Source organism: Lichenostomus cassidix, chromosome 1 (genome assembly GCF_008360975.1).
Source record: "Lichenostomus cassidix isolate B80296 chromosome 1, HeHo_3.0, whole genome shotgun sequence".
Lineage (NCBI taxonomy): Eukaryota > Metazoa > Chordata > Aves > Passeriformes > Meliphagidae > Lichenostomus > Lichenostomus cassidix.
The window spans coordinates 108,602,413-108,623,604 of record NC_139479.1 but is presented as its reverse complement, the minus strand read 5'-3'; the positions used below and the strand labels follow the sequence as shown (position 1 = coordinate 108,623,604).

At 34.8% G+C, this 21,192-nt stretch overlaps 1 long non-coding RNA gene across 1 annotated transcript in view; it reads left to right on the top strand.

The window, feature by feature from the left end:
* The window catches only part of LOC146445516 (uncharacterized), a 56,529-nt gene extending 41,943 nt beyond the window's left edge, over window positions 1-14,586 (top strand). The window contains exons 3-4 of the long non-coding RNA XR_014852537.1: window positions 1,933-2,039; window positions 14,498-14,586. This is a non-coding gene — a long non-coding RNA (uncharacterized LOC146445516). The remainder of the gene's footprint in view (window positions 1-1,932; window positions 2,040-14,497) is intronic.
* The last annotated feature ends 6,606 nt before the right edge of the window (window positions 14,587-21,192 follow it).

Below are 21,192 nucleotides of genomic sequence, written 5' to 3'. Positions count from 1 at the left end.
CAATTGAAACTTTATGGTTCCATAAATAAAATGGACCTCGTCCAGCAGACCTACATCATTCAGAAATACTACATGCATAAAACATTTAGGAAAAAGGTTCTAAAAAGGAAAAGATGTAGTGACATACAGTGCTTTGCCTCTCAGCAATGTGAATTTCTTTACACTTCAGTACAATAGAAAAGGGACTAGCTGGCTATCAAGCATATGAAGCATTTAGCACTTCAACTGGAATACCCAGAGGTTGCATCTGTGTGGGAACAAGAACTTTAAAGGTATTTGTTAGTTTAGCCTATGCTCATTTTGCAACGCTGATTAGTAAAATTAATCTGCCTTTGTGTTTGGAGGGTACAGGGAATTGTTGTTTTGATAGCCAAAGGTCTAACAATATGAAAATAAAAGTACCAAAGGCCTTGTAGAACACATTTGTAGGAAGAGAAAATGTTTTAATTAACAGTGAAATTATTGTCTTTGAAATAGATACATCTATTCAGTGTTTATCTAAGTATATAAATGCAGATATACTTACTCATTTGCATTTTTGGAGTATCTTCCATGTGGGGATTTCAGTTCTTCACTATAGTTTAACAATAAATAACACTAACGTGAGTAACAGCACATTATTTATGTGTTTATTTTAACAATGCCTGGAGATATCTTGCTATCAATCAAGACACACCCTTGCTCCTTCAGAGGAAGCAATCTGGTTCAGTTCTCTGTCATCCACAACACCATTTGCTTAAGTTATGTCGAATGCTTGATCAAACTCAGCACCTGTGCATCACTGCTTGAGGTGCTTCACATAAAAACCATCAGGGGAGAAAGCAGGAGAATTCTTGTGGCAGAAAAAGAATGCTTTCTTTACCTTCCTCTTCTAAAACATAAAGGTTCACAACCCATTTCTTCCAATAAATAAAGTAGACCCTGAAGCATGGAAATTGAACCACAAATAGCTGATGCCTGTGGTATTTAATATTATTCAAAAAGGAAACCTTACTCATCCTGGATAATATGGAGCAGTTTTTTCTTTAAGGAATCGTTTTCAGGTAGCTCTGTCAATAGTAGTATAGAAAGTTTAAAGTTCGGCCAGTTTAAAAATGCAAAGGCAGAACCTTCCCTAAGCAAAGTGTTGTAATCTCTTCAGCTTGACTTCTTCCAGCAGTGTTTCCAATGGATTTTTTCTGCATTTAATTTTTGCCTGAGTGTACATTTACTCTTCAGAAGCATGGCAAGACAAAGAAATGCAAATGTGTTATGTTTTTATTTGTAAAGTCAGAAAAGGATAAGAGACACATGAAGGCCATCTCTGATGCTCAGGTTTTCTGTTCAAGGTTATTTTTCTTTAGTGCAACTCTGAAACTAAACAAAGGAACAGACTGTGCATTCTGAACAAAATTAATTTGCATTTAAATACTCCATTTATCAAAATATTTTTGCTTGTAAAAATTCACATTTTTACCAAGTACTACCAACTGTAGATCTCAGACAATATATGATTATTTATTATAGAAGAAACTTAACTACAGTTTGAGTTTTGAAAATCTATTGCAGTTACTCCCTTTTGCAAGAAGAAAAAAACATCTGTGTATTGTTACTGCACATCCTGCATATGTCCACAATATTACAGAAAAGAGAGGATCTTTGGCTACAAATAAACACTTCAACATCTCACAAATGTGCATGTTAATCACCTGAAATACGTATTTCTTTTAATTTAATCAGAGCCTTCATACCATGAGTCACACCTTCGTTAGTAGCTGTAGCCTTTTCTTGGTAGTCTGAATGTTCTGCTTAATATATTTCAGCAAAATGTAGATTTCTAATTTTTAGTCTTTATATTTCATTCAAGACTCTGTAAATAACTTGGGAAAAAATGCTGGTTTTGAAAAACTGGAGCTTGGCACAGATTCCTCATGATTTCTTGTTGTCTTTCAGTGAAGCTGCATCTGAGAGGGTGAATGTCTTCCCTGAGCTCCAGCAGTGCTGTTCTCTAATCACTCACATGGACCTGGAGCCCTCAGCAAACTAGGGCCATGGAAGAGGTGAGGCATTATGAGTAAAGAGTGATTTCTGGAATAAAATCTTTAAAAAATGTTTTAAAAATAAACCCACGTATTGCAAGGCTCGCAACTCATCAGACTTTACTTCTTTGCTCTTAGCTTCATTGGCTTTGGCTCAAGAAAAACTGAAGAAGCTTGAAATGGGAAATGTGGCCTGTGCTCCCATGATTTTTTGTTTAATTTGTAAGTTCAAGTTTGCTCGATATATTAATGCTGTGGACAAACTCAAAGGAATGAGTGACCTAAAGCCTGTTTTCCCTTACAATTGGAGTTCTGTGATTTTCTGTCATCTACTGCAACTGCTGTGTGGAAGAATAGTAGATGGGTTTGCAGTGGGGTTTAAACATGACAGATCTAACCATTCCAAGGAAACTAAAAATTTTTACAACCTAAGAATCTGCACTGGTGGGGTGAGATATAGAGCTGTTACCTAACTCTTAAATCTGTCATGCTGAGGGTCATATGGTGGGCTCTGCACAGAACCAATGGCTCTCCAACTAATTTATGGCTTTTAAACATCAGAACGTCCTTAAATTCACTTTGCTTCTGTCTTTTCTCTCTCTTTTTGTCTCACTTCCTTTCATTTTGTGAAATATGTAATGTATTAGTATCATTCATAAATATAGTGGGAAGAATGAAGGAGAATTCCCTCCAACCTCCCCGAAGTTTTTTCTTTTTTGTGAAAGTTAGGCTTTTGATTTTCTGTTTTTTTCTTCTAAGTTCATCTACCAAAGTGTTCAGAAATGGCTGAACTTCTGTCAACTTACATGTCCCAGTTGTCCCCACCCATCTGTTTCTTTTGTTATTACCCCTCAAAACATATTTTGTTGGCTTACAGTGACAAAATGTTCAGAAATAAGTTTTTTTTTTTTTATAAAAAGGTTAAGATAACAGTTTCAATACTTATTCTGGTAGTAATAGCAAAGGAATTTATAAATATGGTAATTTCTGTTTCACAGTTCCTGTATTTATCCTTAGCACAGATATGTGGCAAGTTGCCAGAATTTTTTTTCTTTATTAAAGGAAAGTTTTAGACTGCTTTGGCTTAAAAATCTGTATATGATACTAGTGATTGTTTCTTTACCTCGTCAGTAAGGAGTAGAATCTGAAATGGTTCAAAGGTGAGACAAGTGAGCAAATACTTGAACCATGAACTTATTTTCTAGTTAGTACTTCCACACAGGGATTTAGCAGGCCAAAGTTATGCATTTTGTCCTAGCAGAATTGATGGATTTATCTCAACTTTTTTGAATACAGAAAAATCCCCTGATTACAAATATCCTAGAATAGTAGATTATTAGTCATTAAAACATCCTAGAGATTTGTTTGAAACAAATCTGGACAAGGTACTCATAGATGTAAATACTGTCCTAAAGCACTTACGAAAGCTTTTTCCAAGTCTGTTTCTAATGCATTCAAGGTTGTCTTGTACTGATAACTTCCCAACAAATGTTAATTTTGGGTTTGTTTCGGAGTTCATGGTTTAGTTGTGTGTTTTAGATACGCTGTGGAATATAGATGTCTCCTTAATAATTTTATATTTATTTTTGTTTCTGTTTATTTCTAAATACTTACCATTCAATTTCTTTTAAGGCAGAAGTATTTACATATTTATAAATGGTAGCAGAAAAAGAAATCACCACTATTTATGCATGGTACTCATGTCCCCAGTGTCCAGTTTTGGAGCTGATATGCAGTGGTAAGAACATGACATGTGTTCTATACATGAAATTCAATGTCTGCCACGTCCCAATCCTCATTTTCACAAACCTTCATATGTTACTGAGCTCTGCAAGTCCTTGACTTATTGAAAACTAAGTTAATAGTGAATGCCCTTTCCTCTGATCAGTACTCTTCTGCTAGGACTAAACTTTGACCTGGCATGTTTAATAAAGACTGGCTGAGGATTGGTGGTTTCCTGACAGCAGTTGATACTTGTTCTCCTGATTACTCATTTTTGACATGCATTTGAGTGGCCATTCCCCCAGGAAGATGAGCTCTATCAGTTTATAGGCTGTCCCTGCTCTGCCTGGCCATTGAAAAGTCCATTGTCACCAGATCAACCTCTGTGAGAAATATATTTTGCCATCGCAGATCAGATTTCTTCAAAGTGAAACAGAATAGTAAGAATCAATATTATTAGGAGGTAATCAAGTTGTCATTCCCTAATAGTTACCAGACAGCTTGTGCAAGACTAACCTGTGCATTATTTAAAATAGGGAATCTATTGGCAATATAAGGATGTCATTAGTCTTTTGTACCATTTGTTGGATACTGTTGGCATTTTTAAGAGCATTTGCTATAAAATGTTCTAGGCTTGGTTGCAAATACAGATTTTTGGAATCCACTGTGTAGGTGTGGAGTTTCTCCTAAATATATCCCAAATACTTAATATGGCCATTTTGGTCAAATGACTTAGCTTGCAGTTAGCTCATTGTATTTTTTGTTTTCCTTCCCTTAACTTTTGATACTGCACATACTTTTTTTTTTTCCAGCTGTCAGATAAAGGTCAAGTTGTGTAACATTGCTCTAGCAGATGCTGAAGGTTCTAAAGGCTCAAGTAAAGTCATGGATAGGAGATGATATTATAAAATCATTATTTAAATATTGGTTAGTTATACATTAAGAAAGAAACAAAGTTTGTTCTTTCTGTGTCACAGGCCAAATGTAACTCCCTTCACCTCCTCCTATCTGTGCTTCTCAGATTTCTCTCATTTCTGAAATTTTTATAAATATCCTTGTAAATCTAGAAGTGTCAAACATCTTTTTTTTTAAGTGTCTACATAATTTAAGAATTCAAACTTCATTCTGAACTTCATGAAGTACCCACAAGCATACACAATTTATGCAGATATTATAAATAAATATAGAAGAATTTCCTTGGATTCTGAAAGAACTTAATAAATATGTGCCTACCAGATTCGCTGAATTAGGGCTGTTTGTTCTAAGTTCTTTTTATCGAATCTCAACCAAAATATCACCCACGCCTATTGTACTTATCCTCTCTTCACCTTGATTATGAATAATTTAAGTGTTGAAATATCATTCTTCTTTAATTCGTGGCTTTGTATTTGAGGGAAAAATATGGAACAGAAGATATAAACTGATACTATAAAATGTCCTCAAGAAATGAGAGGAGAAAAGACCATACTGTTTCTTTCTTTTCACAACTTGTTTTTCTTTCTCATCAAGGATTTCCATATTCTTTTTGTCACCTCTTCCTGCATGTTATTTACTTATTGTGAAAACAACCTCTTCAGCTTTCTTCCAACAAAAGAATAATGTTCTATTCACCTCTATGTTTTCTATATCCCAATTCTCTAGTCTTTCACTTCACCCTTGCCCACTTCCTTTATTTTTTTCTCCTCTCAACACAGCATTCTTTGACACATAAAATTCCAAGCTCACTCTGGATCTTTCCAATGTTAGTGTAGATACTCTTCCATAACCAGTTTTCCTTACTGACCACTGAAATAGCCCACATTTTCCCAAGAGGGCTCAGCCACCACAACTTTAGTTGGAGTTTTCTGCCAACATTGAACAAAATTATTTAGAGAGCACTAGACACTCCTCTATTTCGTATGAGAAAGGGATAAATACTTTCCAGCATACCTGAACAGCTGAACATTGCATCCTTGTTTTTTTAAGAGAGTTTGTGAATTAATGGCTCCTGTGATAAACATTCTTGATTTGGTAAATACTGGATGTGTTGCAGAGGGAGAGTCTTGGGGTAACAATGAAAGTGATGAGTTTGTTTTAAATCAGCATTCAGCAACTTTTGTTTTCGTGCCTTTATTCCCCACAATTTTTTTTGCTATCCCCACAAAACCTTTTGTCTCTCATAGCACCAGTCCAGCTGCCAGTTTTTCACTATTACAGAAAGCTTCAGCCCTTCAGAGACATTCTCTGTTCATGACTATGACCTTCTCTAAGATTTTCTCATCTATTTCATGTCCCTACCACAGATATGGATGAAAATCTAGTCTGTTTCTATTAGCAGGATGAATGGAATTGTTCTTCAGTTGTACCCAAGCACTTCTATATTAGATCAAATTGCTTCATGGTTAGACAGAATGTCTTTCAATTTTTTTTCCTCTAACAGTAGGATTGCAGAGAGCTCACATACTGACAGAAGTTCTACTGAATCTGATAATTTTTTTCCTAAAATTATTGCTTGTTGATACCTAGGCTAATGAATAACACATTAATTTTTTTAGGTGAATTTGTGGCATTCAATTTAAAAAATGTCAGCATGGATTTAGATGGGAATTTATTATAGGAGCTATCCTTCAGCAGTTTGATAGCAGTCTGACTTAAAAACAGGTCTTCATGTTTTAAGCTTTTTCTATGCTAGTTTTTCTAGAAAAGGGTATTTTTTTGAGGACTTCCCAATGGAACTGCAATTCTGATATCAAATCTACATTAAGCATATTATTTCACTGATAATATTAAGTTTTATAATTGTTTACAAGAGGTTGAGCATTAACAGGACTGGTAATCTAAAGTCAGGCAACTTTGTCAGCCCCAATATTATAGCAAGATTACAGTAAAAATGAATGACCCGTGTTGGAAGCTCATTTTTAATGACAATTTTATTCATTTAATTTCCAAGGTCAGAGTATGGCTATGATAGCAGCTTTTAAGAAAGGAAATTCACTAATTTGGTGTGCATGACAAGAGACAGCAAAGGGCTTCAGTACTCTAGCATTTTAAAAGATTTAGTGCAGAGAGCCCAACAAAAAATAATTTATCACTGCAGTTACTGCAGTTTGCCTTTCCACTCAGTGGAAAGAAGAGGGAGAAGAGAGGCATGAAACTGCTTCTAGCTTTGAGGAGTGGAATTAATGGAGAGTTTATGCCTAGTCTGCTCCTGTGTGGTCAGTTTTTCACAGCAGCTAAAGTGAGGATATAAGAACAGGGTAGCAGTTGCTGTGAGAGGATCATGGTCCTTGCTGAGCCTGAAAGTTCTTATAAGGATCTTTTAAGAGCAGCATAGCTAAGTGCAAAACTTCTGCATTTATATTAACTAAAATGCCCACACCTTTTATTTACATAAAGTGTATTTTTAACTGTGTGCTAAATGAATTCTGTCTCTGGGGATTTTTTTTTTCCCTCTGTGGAGATACCCTCAGGTTTCTACTGTGCTAGGACTTGTAAAAAGTTATATATTTGTATATACAAGTATACAGTCTAGGAGCTCATGTCAGTTCCTACAGGCTTGTTGCTTCTAAAGTATTTGTTCCACTTTCTTCTCCATGGCAAGCATTAGAAAAAAGAAAGATTTCAAAGTTTTCCAATGTGTAACCCTGATAGTAAAATTCTTTTAATAGTCTTTAAATATCATGAATTTTCTCCTGTTTTGGTGAAACTCTTGTGACAGTTTAGGGGAGAAAAACTGTCTTTTGAGCCTCACTCTTATAATGGGTTTTTTTAATTGTATAATTGAAATCATACTTTCAGCTGCAGAGAATTCTGATTATACAAGGAGTTTCACTCATGTTATTTTTTGTAGTTGAGTGCTGCACTCCAGCTTTCTGTTTCTTAAAATTCTCATAACTGAACACACCTCCTCTAACGTTAATACCAAGGCTAAAATGAGCCAGAGATCATTTCAACCGCTCCTGAGAAGTTCTCATTGCTTTATAAACTTGAAGTGTCTCTGGCATTTTCTCCCTGCTTTAGGCAGGGAATGTCACTCAGTGTGTTCCCACAGAGCCAGCAAGTTATTCCCTTCAGCATGAGGAAACTGTAAATCCATAATGGATCAGATAATGAAAGGAAAAGTAGCCTTAGCAAGGTGTACATCTCTATATCAAACTTATCTAGGTTGCGTAATAAGTGACTAATTATGCTATCACAATTTCTTCCCTTTATTTAATGGAATATTAAATAAATAACACATCAATTCCTTATTTCCAAGAAGGTATGCATCCTGATTTCCAGGTCCATGTTTAATGTCCAATTCTCTTTTTCCTGGAGTAGTGTGAGAGTATTTAAGTATGGAAAACAGGTTCATTGAAAACAGGTTCAGTCATGAAAAACAGATGTGGTTGTGTTGTTAGAGAATTTCTAAGCTGAAGTACAGCAAAACAATATTTCTATATATAGTGTCCATTCCTCTGAGTGATCCTGAATTCGGAGAATTACAGCCTGTTTTCTACACCAGCCTTGTCTTCTTTGAAACTGAGCTCAAATCTTCAAACAAAGAGAAATGTTTTCCTTAAAATTAAAAAACAAACCAAAATTGGCTTGAAATTAGAATGTATTTTGATGATTTTGACAGGAAAAAGTGGACACCTCTTGAGATTTACATAGGTTTGTTTGACAAATTGGTAGTTGTAGAAGACATTGCTATTGCTTTTTGGTTTTCTCATAACTATTTCCTTTTTACCACAAAATAAAATTTTGGAAACCAATTATAAAATCTAGCTAGAAAAGGAAGCAATGAAATGATTATGACTTCTTTCATAAGTAGCTAGATAAGAACAAAGACTGGATTAACATGAATAGCTATGTTTTTTTATCATAACTCAGTAGAGGAAATAAATATTTATCTTTTAAATTTTTAAGTGAGAAAACCTGACAAGCAGTATTACTTATGTGAAATCACATGTGACCTAGCATGGGATACTAAAGTGCATGTCATTTATATTTTTTATTTTAAAAATATGCAGGTTTAATATTTAGACAGCTTAAGATTTCTGTAACCCTTTTATTTCTTTTCTATTACTCATAATTGATTGTCAGATGTAAATTTCATGGCATAGAACTGCAGCCTTTTAGCATAGCATTTCTAGTGGATTTTTCAAATCACTTTTGTGGGGTTTTGCAGAATTGTATATGGATATGTGACTGGTGTTTGGGTAGGAGATTTGTCTTTTGAGATGAAGGAAATGAAATCCTCAAAATTAGTAGTATTTTTGTTACTGTCCTTGTAGGATTTGCCTTTCATGGAAGGTGTGAAAACACCCCTTAGGCTAATCACATAAAAGTGCTAAAAAAAAAAGCATACTTGGAACAAAATTACAGTATCATGATTTCTTTCATAGTATCCCTTCTGGGGAAGGAGAGAGAGGGGAAGATAGGGCAATTGGCCCATAGAGGGAAAAAGATCACTGTTATGAAAAAGGCTGACATGTTCCTTGGTTTTGTTTGCTTTTTCATTTTAATGTACTACAGACCTGTAATAATGTTATTGAATAACCCCAAGGACATGTTATCATCCACCTTCTACTTTTTATTCAACTGAACACATGTTTGAAGGCAAATAATATCTGTTGGCTGAAAGTCTTGTTCACAGAAGTGCTGTCCCTTCACATTTATTCCAGGCCAAGTAAATCTGCCCTACAATGTTGTTCATGGTCATCTTTTTAAAAACAAATAACCTCCCCTCCCCCAAAAAATACTGCCACCACTGCCTCCCCTCCCCTTCCCAAACCCTATTGGTATTCAATCAAACACACAGAGAAAAAAATCAAGTTCACTGTCTCCCCTGAAAAATCCTCTATCAGAATCCTTAGGTGGAAATAGTTCAAAGTTGCTTCAGAGGAAGCTTGGGCTGGACAAGAGGAAATATTTCTTTAGAGAGAAAATAGTCAAACACTGGAACAGACTTCCAGGAAAGAGAGGTGGCCAATGCCCCGAACACGTCAAGTTTTGAGAGTGTGTTTTTCCTGATATGACAATTATACCAGTGAATCTGTTAAACTGAAAAGCTGAATATTTTTAAATGAAGCAAAACTGTGTCTAAAGCTTCTCCTACTCAATATTTCTTGTATATGAGGTATTTTCTGGTCACACTACAAAGTTGTGTCTACTGACATAGAGGAAGAAATGGTCAACTAAGAACAAATAATAAGCCTTAGTTAAAAGGGTTATAGCTATAATAAAAAACCATAAAGGCTGTACCAGTTTATTTCTAATGCTTACTTGGAAGAAAAGTGGTTTATTGATTGGAAATTTGTTGTAGGATTATTATTGTAGTTTCACTTTTATCTTTTTTTCAAACATGGCTTTGTGCACCCATGGTCATTTCATCGTCAGTTAATGTAGGAAAAAGAGAAATGTTTGAGACAATGTTCAAGAAAAGAATTTCTATAGTGGTTCAGGTTTCCAGAAAATGTTATAAATAGTAGATAAGCAGTAATACCTGGAAACTGAAAAAAAACCTAAACTGGAATGCAGGGATGGTCTCAAGGAATGGGCAGATTTAATTCTCCAAACTTCTATATAGTATCAGTCAATGATTGCACTTTCTGAGAGTTCAAAGCAATACATGAAAATTAACATAATTTTCTGGCTAACATGACGAATCTTGGCTCAATTAATAGAAACATGGAGAGGGAGAATTGAAGATGTGTATAAAAATGAGGATTCAGTAGCACAGTCCATACTTACAGTGAGAATCACTGATTTCTCTGGCTTATCTGAGAGGTCCAGAAACAATTTTTTCAGAGATATTACTTTTAATGACCTATAAAACCAAGCTTACAATAATTAAAATTTAAGGAATGTCTCTGAAATTCATGATGAGGAAAGATGTAAATAAGAAATCTTAAGAAGTAAAATTTATGAAGAAGTAAAATGGCTTAATTTGAGTTTCTTTATTAATCAGAGGAGAGAGTAGTTCTGAAGGGTGGGGAGAATTGTGCAAACATAGTCTTTCTGCTAAAAACCTGAAGTCTGGCCAAGTAGCTTAAATTGCACATTTTATATTGATTGTTAAAGTTGGGGTAAATGAACATCACTGTTTCGTTCCATACATTTTTGGTGGTATGCTAAATTTGAAGTTAATTTAGGATGGGATTCTCTGCAAATTTTCTTTGGGAAAATCCCTTGACTTTATCCTGGTGAGGAATAAGATTAATTTCTTCAACTGTGAAAATATGTGAAGAAGTAAAACATTATTAGACCAATTTATAATAAACTTGAACATTATAAATTTAGACATATTGTGTATATAGCCAGATTACACACAATTTACATGTAAACTTCTAACTATTTTATCAGTCATTTTTTTGGTTTTGCAACAGCAGGTTACAAGTCACATTAGTTTTCTGTTTATTCTCCTCACTTAGTGTAATTTCACTGTTTCCCATTTAGAGTAATTCATTAGAAGAGTTGCTTTTGAGTTGGACCGTCAGATGCACTGTCTCTGTGCTCACAGCAGAGTAGCTGGCTGTCCTTCCTGTGAGTGGCCTTTCTGGAAAGCAGAGTGCTTCAACACTGGCTGATAGCCCTGCAGAAATGCCTCATGTCAAATGCAACTCACTGTGATTTTACTACCCTTTAGCCACGTAGCAGTCAAACTCCACTTTTAATTATATTACTTTTTTTAAATTATTTTTTTATTATATAATTACTTTATAGTAGAGAGTACATAACCTTTATACAATTGTATAGAAAAAGAATGTGTGTGTATAAATAAATACACTTCAACATGAAAGTGCAAATAAGACTGTAATAATTTCATCTATTCACAATTTTTTGTTTGTACTGTTGCATATTTATAAAAGGAGCATTAATATATTTTTTATTTTTTTATGCTGTTTGAGGGACTTCAGCTATACATCTAAATGGAAGTAAATATGAGTGAATCTGCTCAACAACTAGGAAAATCTTAGTCATGGCTGATAAAGTGTGTATTAGCTAATTCCAGAATCAGCAAAAGTATGAGAAGCTCAACTGCAGAGGGTCAATATAGTAGAAGTAAATACTATACTGTAAGAATCTAATTGCCCAACTGAATTATTTTTTTAACTTTTATGAAGTTACACACCTCTACTAGGTTTAAATTTTATGGGCTAAAAAACCGAACTTAGTTTGAAAATACAACCTGTCATTACAGCATTGTTGAGTGTGTCTTTGACACACTGGAGGGTTTACGTTTTCATCCTTTGATTCCTTAAGAGCTTCAGCAAGGCAATTTTCAAGTGTGACTGTAAATACAGAATTGTTTGGCAGAACATTTTACGTCTTCAGAGGTTAAACTGCATCCAGCTTCCCTTTTTGCTAATTTCCTGCTATTAAATGACAGAAACTCTTTGCAAACAAGTTTACACTTTGTTTTGAAATAAAATATGTCCATTAGTGGCTACTTTACCAGACAATGAATTGTTGCTTAATTAGTTTTAATTTTCTTCCTTTCTTTTTACCTTGGCATTGTCTGATTTAATCTGTCTCCTGTACTAAATTGAAAAAGTGAAAATGTTGAACTAGAGAGGAAAGTAATGGAAAGACTGTGCATGTGCACCTAAAATTCAGGTTCCAAGTTTTATATCAACTGTGTCTAAAGCCATAACCAACAAAAGAAATAAAGTTTATATATGCTTTCAATAAAATGCCTCCGCTGCATAGATAAAATACAATGTACTGCTAAAATACATTTATATTTTGTGACTCAATATATGGGAAATGAACATCAGACTAACAAAACAATATAAAACAAACCATATTTTTGTGCAATGATACACAGAAATAATAAATAATATTAATGTGTTAACGAAGGGTTATAATGGCTGTGTATTGTGCTTACAGCTGCAGGAAGGATAAGCCTAGTTGCTTCATACATTTCAATTTCTGACTGTTTTTCACCTTCCTGTACATAGAAGCAGAATACACTGAGTTGAGCTTTGTGCAGGTCATTTAGTAAAGAATTTTAACCTAAATTTATTGTGACTGTGGTGCCTAAATACAGGGATAGGAGCCATATCCATAACTTTTCTCATTAAGTTTTATGTATTACTAGCAGGCTTTCTCCAAGATCTACCCCTTGGTAACTGCTGGAGATATCATTCACTCAGGAGAGATTGAAATGCCATTGGTTACCAACTTATTCATCATAACTTCCAGTTTGCAAAGCTTTTCCTTTGCCATAACTGAGGGCAAAACTGTCTTGGTCACATAAAGCACATAGTTGTTTCTAATGAATTTTTAGATATTCAAACACCCAAATAGCAACCACAAAAACCCCCTCAAAACTGGAAATTACACTTTTAGCTCCTTTCACACAGTATGTTCTCTTATAACTAATATTTTCCTCAGTGTTTTGAACTCCATGAGTGAAACCCAGTGGATATTAATTAGGTGTTTTGGAGTAATTGAAAAAAAAAAAAAAACTAAATTGTTTTACATACTTGAATTTAAGAAACTCAAATGTATGCTATTTGATGTTTCCTCACAACCATTGCATCTGATTTAGGACTTGTAATTGGGTCCTTTGCAAGCAATTATTCCACTGTGATGGTCTTGCAAAGGTGTGCAAAAGAAGCAAACCAGAGTTTTATCAATATTTAATACTTTAGCTACTAATGATAGATATTAAAAATAGTTGTTTATGAATGACATATTAATTTAACAGCAATTAATGGTCAATAGAGAAACTATAACTTTATTAATTATAACACACACTTTAGAAATACAGGAGCTCTTAATGTAAGGAGGATTTTGTTACCTTTTGAAATATGATGTGGCTCCATATTTTTATTGTGGCATAGTACTTGGATTGAGATAAAATTATTTAATTTTGTGTCTATGTTCTCATGAGAAATGAATTTAAGTTTGTGTTTAATATATCTGTCTTACAGAAATGTCTGTCAACTTAGACTCCAAGTTAGTTACACAGTATTTGTTGCCTCTGGTATTTCACTGTTTACTAGTCAAGGTCTGTTTGTACAAAATTTGAGCTTTTAAAGCATGATTATATTTTGTAAAACTGATGCTAAATATAAGCCTGTGTTTGTGATTCAGAAGATAATTATGATCAAAGGATATTTTTATGGGCACAAAACTTTGATACATTTTTTTTCACTCACTTCTTCAATTTTGTAACCCTGTAGTTATTTATGTATTATTTTTAACATTCGTTCTGTTTTCAAGAGGGTCAGAAATGTTTTGTTTTGACAAAATTTATAAAAACAAATTACCAGAGAGTAGTTAGCTCTTGCCTTTGGGATATTCTCACTACAAAAGGGTTAAGGCTTCCAGATTTCCTCCTCATCTTTGCCTATTTGATCTGTGTCTGCTTCTCCCACACTGCAGTATATTTCTTCCTAGGACATCTCTTTTTCTTGGAGATCTGGCACATTGCCCCAAAAGGGCTGGAGAGCTTTTAGAAGTAAAACTATTTGCCCCCAGTGCTGTGGAACAAGCTGTGCTGCAAGCACCCAGCACAAGCTGTACTGCTCCGAAATACTATTGTCTGTCTCTCCCCATCTGCTGCTAAAGGCATCATCACTTCCCTTCAGCCAGATTAGAAAGAATTACTATTTAAAGTAAAAAAAAAAAAAAAAAAAAAAAAAGAACTATGTCTGGAAGTGTTCTTATATCTATAGCATCTTCATTTTTTTATAGCTCCTTCTGTTTGAAAATTTTGGATTACCATAAACATGAGTTAATTCTGGTGTTATCCCTAATAAGTAATTTTGGTTTTTTTCCCCCAGGTAAGCAGCTCAAAGTTCCTGTCCCTAAAACCTAGACAGCTATCAGAGGAAAAGTGAAGGATTCTTACTAAGAAAATCTTACTCTGAGGTAAGCACAAGAGCTTGCTTCTTTCATAGCCTAATTACAGTTTACACATGAATTAATTTTTGGGCAATCTCTTAATGACAGGAGATGTCTAGTTCAATAATTGCCTTCCAGTCAAACTCAAGCTGATGAGCTGAAGTGTCAAAGTTTAACAGATCATTTTTGGTTTATTAGTTATGTCATTGTTTAAAAACAAACAAATAAACAATAACCTTCCCACTCCCAAACCCCAGAAGTTTTACTATCATAAGGAAATATAATTACTTTAGTGTATCATGTGTACATATAATGCTGGTTCTGACATAAGATAATTCACAGTGTAGGTTAAATCAAATAAGAAAATGACTCAATGGTATTGAAAATATCTCACTTTGAAAGTTATACAACTGGAAGAATATTTCCATTCCTGAACGTTACGGATGATTCTGGATTAAGTATTTTTCATGCAGTCTTTTTGCACCATATGCAGATTCCTCAAACTTATTTGACTAGAGAGTCAAATAGTAGCAAGCTGAGAGGAAGAGCAAATCTGCAAGGAGAGCTGTGCTCAAAGAGGTTTAGCATTTAAAGGAAAAATATATATTAATGCAAGTGGAAGGTCACAGGTGTAGTTATCTTACTACAGAGAAATGTGAAGCTGGAAATGGAGTATCTGAACTAGAATTCTACCAGAAGACAAATGTATTTTCCATGTGATGCTAATTAGCTATTATGATATTAAAGTAAGTAAACAAAACACATTAGAAAAAAAATTTAAAAGTCAGATGAAGTTGGCAACTGCTATTTTAATTTTTAAACAAAAATACCCTTAGGTCAATGCCATAAAATTTCTAGTGCATAGTAATTTTTTATTTTGTGAATATGCACTTGAAATCACAACAGTTTTGGTTGCAGACTTGCATTTTACAGAAATCCCAACAACAACAACATGGTCCAATATTGAGTACTGCTTTGTCTTCTTGTTGGATAGTGCTGTGGCTGATGTTATTTATTCTAGACTTTTTGTGTGAATAGGTGTGTGTTGTCAGAATCCAGGAGATTTATGAAGTGTCTATATAGTCATCTAAAACACTCACTGAATACTTCAGTGAAAATTAAAGAATGCGGAGAACAGTAAAAGTGAATGCAGGATCCTAAAACTAAAGGGAATTTTGAGAACAAGTAGGATAAAGAGGACAAGTAGGATGAACTTCCTCTGTTTGTTCCACGTGTATGAAAAAAGTTTGTCTTTGTTTAATACAGCGAGTACATGATAGAAATATTTTCCTTCTATTTTTCTGACTTTGTTGGGAAGTTTGACTTTCTGTGAAATCTGAAGGTCTAAAGAAAACCTTAATGAAGGAAACTTCTGCTTTAGCTTAGTATCACCCTTCTTTGACTGCTGTTTTTTTGGCACAAGTCACATTCTGGGACCAAGAACATCGTGGCTGAGCTGAAACCACTCCATCAGTCTTCAATTCCAACCTGTTAAAATCCTCTGCAAGCCTCAGGCAATTTTTAAGGAATTAATCCCTTGTCAGCCTCGTGGTTTAACAGCTTGGGTTTCTGTAATGATACTCTCTATCCCCATGATTCGTCGTAGGCAGATTGTGTACTAAACAGATTAAAAACCAAGACAGAGAAAATTGAGCCAAACCTCTAGTCCTTGTGATGACACATAATTTTCTAAAAAGTCATGCTAGATGTTTTCATGGATTCAAAAAGAACCTGGTGAAAAAAATCAAATGCTAAGTATTAGGGGACCACGCTTATGTTAATGCTAAGTGCAAAAGGGACCACCTTAGCATTGGAAATCCTTTGTGGTGTAGGAGGCTGTAAGAGTATCCTGGTTTTGGCCTTTTGTTCTGGAGAAATCCTCTGCTGTAAAGAAATCTGGGCAGAGTGGTCTGTTTCCTTTTATTCCTATGATTTCTCTTAGAGTTTTATATTTTCTCACACAAATTTTAACCTGAGCCAAAGTAATCTCACCAATTCCACACCAACTTCAGGTCAGAAGCTTTATGTCAATACATAGATTTTTAGTTGCTTTAATGTTGTGAGAATTTTGAACATTCTACCTTCCAGTACTAATGTTGTTCGTAAAAAATAATGACATTGATCATTTGAATTGAATTGAAATATCCAATTCTTAAAAAAATCCAAATGAGCTCATTAGTAGGCTTATATTTTCAAATAGTCAGAATAGCAGTAAAAAACAAAGAATGATGCTGTAAAGTGGTGTGAAGACAAAGAGATCTCCTGTGTTAATATCGTTAAATGTATTCCATTGGTCTATGATACCAGACAAAAATAATGTGAGAAAAACTGAGAATATAATAATCTGTTACACTGTTGCTGTTCTTAGCAAATTCTAGAAAGAAGTTCAGGGATAGGCAAAGAGTTATTGCCCATCTGAAAATAAACCCCATTTGGTGGCTGAAGAAAGAATGAATCATTCAATACATCCTGAAAAATCACTAAGATGAACTTTCAAATCCAGTGTTGAATACATATATATATATAGAGATGACTTCACAAAAGGTGTGGTACTGGGAACATCTTTGGTGAAGAACAGCTTTGAGATTCAGAGACTCTTAAGTTTGTATAACTCTAAAAGCCATTTGAAAAATTCAGAAAAGTAAAGAAAATATTTAAAAGTAAAGAAAATATTTAATATATGAATGCCACCATGCCACTGTGCGTGGTGGCATTCATATATTGAGCCAAACAAATAATCTGTTATGGTTTTTTTTTACATAATCTGAGTAAAACACCTGTAAATGACATTATGCCGAGTTCTAGTTTTGCACTTACATTGAAAACAGTTTTACGTTGCAAAGCATGTTGTCAAACTGTATCAAAATCAATAATGTGAACAGGTATGTCTGGGCACTTCTCTTTAAAAGTCTCTGATCTAGAATTCCCATCTGTACTTCACTGCACCCCATGCTCAGCCATTACATCACCAAATTGCAGATGGGGCGTGTTGAGCATTGGTGAACAGCTGAAAAAAAAAAAAAAAAGTGAGTAGCTCAGAACAAGGTTGCTCAGCACAGGTGTTTGTGTAATTATGATGTATTAGAAAACCTCTTTGTTCAACAGCCTTCGAGCTGCCTGGAGAGTGAATTCCAGGACTAGCAGCATGTTTAGCAGAGATGAATACCTCTGAACAAAGTGCAGCAATCACCTTTTAGAGGGAATATGGACATCTTACTTTCACAGGTCAAGGCACCACTCCCCTGAAAGCAGTTCTTGCATGCCAAGTTACAGACACTGTGGCTTCTTTCTCCACCTCCTTCATTAGCAGGGAAGTTAGAAAAGATCCCACCAGGCAGATATTTGAGCAATTGTTGCAAAAAGAGGCAGTGGAATATGCTGCAGTTGTTCCAGCAGCAAGGAGTGTGTCATCAGGATCCATTACCTCTGTTCTAAGGACAGGGGAAACAGGAGTCTGAAAAAGGCTTGAGTTAAAGTGTCCTGGGAATAGCAGAATGGTTGCCATTTATTTGTACCAAAATGCAGTTTAATTGTGATTCTATAGATTTCTGCATATGCAGGCAGAGGCTGGCCCAAAGAGAGCTTTACCAGCCCTCACCTCAATAAACACAAATGATGGAGTGTAGAATGAGCATGCCAATACAATTTCTGCTCAAAGTCATTTCTCCTTACTATTCGCTGTAAGTGGATGAAGCTGTCTCCAAGCTATTTAGAAGGTGTTTAAAATCATTTAATCATAAGCAAATGTCAGAGTATTTTTGCAATCAAACAAAACCTGCCACTTCTGTACCTTACACACCTGTAAGGACATTACAGAAAATCTCTAATTTTAACATGCTTCCAAAATAAGAGTAGTAGGTATTTTTAGCCCCATTTCACAGATGAGAAGCAGAAGTGCTGGAACTAGAAATAACATACAAGATTAAAAAACCCCTTCGACTGAAACTTTCACCAAGACAATCTTTTTGCTTCTGATACATGAGAAAGGACAGAATGGAACCTCTGCAGTTATTCCTTCTGGCTTTCCTCCACGTGCATTTGGGCTAGAATTTAGGCTGTAATTTAGCCTTGAAAGAGTAGCCTATCAGGACCCCTTTTCCATCATGCAGGCTAGTCAGATTTCAAACCCATTACAGATCCAAAGTATTAAATGGCAACAAACTTCACAATTTCACTGAAAAGAATATGTGTTTTGGTATTAATGTTTCTGTCTACTAACTTCAGGTTTCTTAATTCTGGTGTGAAAAAATATAAGTAATCATTCTTTGGTCCCTGTTCATGATTTTAAATACCTAAGAGTTCACTTTGCCAAGCCAGTACGTCAGGATTTGTTTAGTACTGAGAGCAATCCATACCTTTGGGGTTTTTTTAGCCCTGCCTTTGTGACAGTCCAGGCTTTTAGCTGAGGAGACTGAAATAAATCTGTAATTCAGGATATGACTGTGCCATGACTGTACATGATGCCATAATGATGGTCTCTTTTCCTCTCTGTTCTTTCTCTTAGCTGCTTTTTTCTTGTTTTGCTTAGCCTTTGCCTGTCACTGAGTGCTGGGCTATTAATGTTTTCCTAGGATTATGGGCAATGACAATTAAATATCTCTTCTGAATGATAACAGCTTGGTTAGTGACCATCACTCTGTATTTGTGGTGAAGAGTTTTTCCCTCCTTCCAGGTAAATTATCTTACTCCTGTCAACAGTGATGTTCATTTGCTTCTTGTCCTGTGGTTGATTGATACCTTGAAATCCACCACAACTCCTAGCAGCCAGTTTTATTCGCCATTATTTTAAAGAATTTTCTATCGTCAGAACACTTGGTCACCTCATTATTCGCTTCTTTTTCTAGATCATTTATGTTGAGCAGTAGATATCCCAGCAGAGCTCCCCGAGGGACTCTGCTGTTAAACCTCTACTTTTGTTGAAGCTGATCACTTAATCCTACTCTTTAAGCTATTTATTAATTCATGAGAAGACCTCCCCTCTTGTCCCATGACAGCTGAATTTCCCATGAGTTGGGATATTATCCCAGGCCATAGTGTTTTTAAATTCTTTACAGCAACTCTAACTCAACAATTTAGCACTTAATAGAAAAAATATAAAAAGTCTAGATCTATATATTACAATATTAATCTAAAAATAAAATACAGCCCACTCCCTCCTCAAAACTCCAGCTGATAACACCAGAATCACATTTACAATGCAGACTTTGGAAGATTTAGCATTTTAAATTATGTGTGCAAGGGTTCAAAATGGAATTTAAGTTACTTACTTATACTATGAATTGTCTTCTTGGATGTATTCCTTGACTATTCCTGGTTTACCAGTGGGATATTTTTCTGCAAATTAGAGGTGAATTAAAATAAGACAGGAAGCTACCAGGCTGCAATGTTAATGTTTTTTTCTGTGGAACTGAGTTCGCTTTTGAAAACACAGTTTAAGGTTCTTAAAAGCTAGTTAGTAATAAGATAATTGATGCAGTGCTGTAATACCATTTGGACCCACTTGAGAGAGAAAACTTTAATATTAAAGTATTTTTGACTGACAACATTGCCATTTATCTTCCTAGTAGGAATCAAGTGAGAACAATCAAGTGAGAAAATCTCTCTGTGCTCCGTCCCCATCAGCTGCCCTCATACTTTAAACAAATGATGAGAACAACCCCAATAAGACTGTGTTCTCTCAGATTTTTTGGACTTCAATACCCTTAGTGGAACTTCAATACACTGATAGGATTTCAGAAGTTCTCTGGGTATGGCACTTTGTGGACTAGAGAGGAAAAAACCAAAAGCTTAGACATCCCAGGTGTCATCAATTCAATCACCAAAATTAGATGGCTGTTATGTAAATTATGCAAATATGCAACTCAACCTCTTCGTTCATATTTGAGAAATGAAATATTTAATGATGTTGACATTTTTAATTATCATCAGGCCTCTGAGTTAACTCCTAAGTGGGATCAATGTTATTACAGGGTCTCTGAAGAGTCTGGTGGACTTTTCCGCATCACACCAGACTTTATTGAACATGTATGTGTTAGCTGTGTTTGACAATATGAGAAAATGGATAATAAAGAAAGAAATTTTCAAAATCATCAAACAGATAAATTAATAGGGTCCTTAGAAACTGATCTGTTCTCTGAAATTGGTCAGAAACTCACCATATTATGATGAACATTTTTCCCATATCTTTTCCCATACCCCAACATGACTTTGTAACTTTAAAAAAAAAATCACAGAACTCCACTATTGGGATGGAAATGTTATGAGAAAAGAAATATCATAACTGTGAACTTTTTAATTTAAATTTATTTATCTGCCTCACATCACTAAACCACATTGTTCCTTAGGTTTACTTAGAAGGCAGAAAATAAGAGTCAAAAGATAGGCCATTCCAAAAATTTAATTTCAGCTCTCATTGACATGCCTCACATAAATTTCCTGATAGCTAAACCTCAGCTTTTCCATCAGCAAAAGAGGGATAACGGCGCTTAACTAAATCACAAAGCCAGTGATATTATTGCTGTTGTTTGTCCTATTTTGTAAGTAGATGTAATCATCTGTGTTACACAGAACTTTCTGAGAGGAATCTACCTATCTAAATAGAGATCTTAAAATCCTGAGGATTAATTAATTTATG